Consider the following 2678-nt stretch of genomic DNA (forward strand, 5'->3'; position numbering starts at 1 on the left):
TTGGAATTATAATTATTTTTCCAATTTATTGCTCGCCTTTCTATTGCATTTATAGATTTGGACACACAAAAGGTTGTTTAATGCTGTCCTATGGAGCACTGATCATTTCATTAGTATTTCATATTTTAAAGTATATATAGTATGTTAAATTTCAATAAATTTAATACATAAATGTATATTAATCAGATCAATCTAAAAAAGACTTTCTGTGAGCAAGCATTCTGCACTCTCTGAACAGTCAGTGTCATATTAAAAATAAAGGCAAGAAGATAGATCTAGGTCACAGATTAGCAAACTTTTTCTGTAATGGGCTAGGGAGTAAATATTTTAGATTACATGGGCCATATAGTTTCTGTTTTAACTACTCACCTCTGCTAGTATAGCATGAAAGCAATCATATATGTAATGAAAGAGCATGCTGTGTTCCAGCAAAAGTATATTTACAAAGGCAGGTAGTAGGCCAGATTTGGCTCATGGGCCATAGTTTGTTGACTGAGGTTCTAAACAATCAAAAGCAATTTAGGAATCTAGATTGCATATTAGCATTTAAAAAAAACAGCTATGAAAGATATTCTTGTGACAACTGAGGGAAATTTGAATACACATTGGATACTAGATATGGAATTTAATAATTTTCTTAATTATTTTAATTATCCTTAATTTTCTTAAGGAGGAGTTAAGATTGTCTTACGCAGTTGGTGGACACTAACATTTAGTTTAGTTCTTCCATTTCATAGATGTCCTGGAGGCCAAAAATAAGCTTTTTTTTTTTTTTTTTTTCTGAAATCATCTCCAAAGAGTGCAAAATTTGCAGAACACAAATTGCTGTAGGTCAATGGTTCTCGACCACAGATTGCTGTGCCCCTTGGGGGCATTGGCAATATTAGGAGAAATTCTTGATTGTCATAATTAGGGTGAGGATGCTGCTGGCATCTAATGGGTAGAGGCTAGGGATATTGCTAAACATCCTATAATCTACAGAACGTCACCTCACAACAAAATGCCCCATGTTATCTGGTCCCAATTGTCAGAAACTCTGCTGTGGACTAAGTGAAGAGGTCCTGGAAATCAATGTAAAGATAGACAATATGGATCTGAATCCTGGCCCATCATTTGAAGCTGAGTAGCCCTGGGCAAGTTTTTTGGCCTTTTTCACACCATAGTCTCTCTCTCTCTCTCTCTCTTTTTTTTTTTTTTTTTTTAAGATTTATTTATTTGAGACAGACAGAGAGGCAGAGACAAGAGACTCAGGCAGAGGGAGAAGCAGGCTCCATGCAGGGAGCCTGACGTTGGACTCGATCCCGGGACCCCAGGATCATGCCCTGGGCTGAAGGCGGTGCTAAACCGCTGAGCCATCCAGGCTGCCCTCTTCATCTGTAAAGTGGACATGCAATCCTTTCCTAGTTTACTTTGAAGAGCTGCTAGAAATCCACCTGGAAGACTGAATGGATGTGAAAGCACTTTATATATGCCATAGTGGTGGTGGTATATTCTCCCTGCAAGGCCCAAGGACATGAGGAGTGTGAGGAGGCTTTGCCATTTTTATGATGATTTAGGAGTCCAGGACATTAGTTCCTAAAGCAGAAATGTAATATCAAGTTACAGCAGAATAACTTGTAGATTTGTTATTAGTCTGCGGGGACCCCACCTCCAGAGTTTCTAATCCGGTGTTCCAGGGTGGGGCCCCATAATCTGGATTTTTCACCAGTTCCCAGGTGATGTGGGACCTAATTTTGAGAAATACTGGCTTTGAGATCCGCTCTTCTCTTATCATATCAACAGGGGGTAGCAGAGAGCAGCAAAAATACAGTCAGTCACCTGAGAAGCCAGTGGCAATCCTCATCAAACCTCCCTCTAGTCTAACAAATGGCAGGAGAGAAGGCTGAAATCATGAATTATTTAGATTTATATTCTCCATGTGACCTTGGCAACAAGTCATTTAACTTTTGCTGAATTGCTATCTGTAAAATGGGGAAAACAACCTGAAAGATAGTGGGATGACTTGATTAATGTTTGCTGAGAATTAGAACTCCCAACGAAAATTGAAATGCATAGGTAATAAATTATTCTGGGAATTTCTTATTGCTAGGACTTTTTATAAATGCCTGCACTTTGAGCACTTCCAACTCATTCATAAACATTGGTTGCCACTACTGAATTTCCAATTGTTTGAGTTTAGAGGGCAGTACTTTCAATGCATTCATTACATCCTGAACTGATAATAACTCCAGACATAAGTGACAAGCTAAGAGCAGATGAGAAGACAGTCATCCGGGGGATGAAGAAGACCACCTTCTGATGGGGCTCTTGGCCAGGAGGAAGTCTTCAAGGTTTTTTACACAGAAGCATCCCAAAGCTGCTGAAATACGTACCCTAAAAGTTCAGAGGTCAGTTCCCCGGAATCACTCTCTTTACAAACTGATTTTGATCCTTCAACCATCATTTACTGATCTCCAGTATGTCCCAGGCTCTGGTCTGGAGGAGACACTGCTCTGAGTAAGAGACAAGGACTCTGCTGTCCTGGAGCTTGGGTTCCAGATGTTTACTGAAATGAGTCTAATCTGCAGAGGCTATTTCTCTGCTACTTATAGGTGAACTGCCATTCCTTTTTGAAATTCTGGAATAAAATTTGCCTTGGACAACTTCCATAGGCTTTTCAGAATTTGGGTGTCTTAATG

The sequence above is a fragment of the Vulpes lagopus genome, chromosome 13 (genome assembly GCF_018345385.1).
Source record: "Vulpes lagopus strain Blue_001 chromosome 13, ASM1834538v1, whole genome shotgun sequence".
Classification (NCBI taxonomy): domain Eukaryota; kingdom Metazoa; phylum Chordata; class Mammalia; order Carnivora; family Canidae; genus Vulpes; species Vulpes lagopus.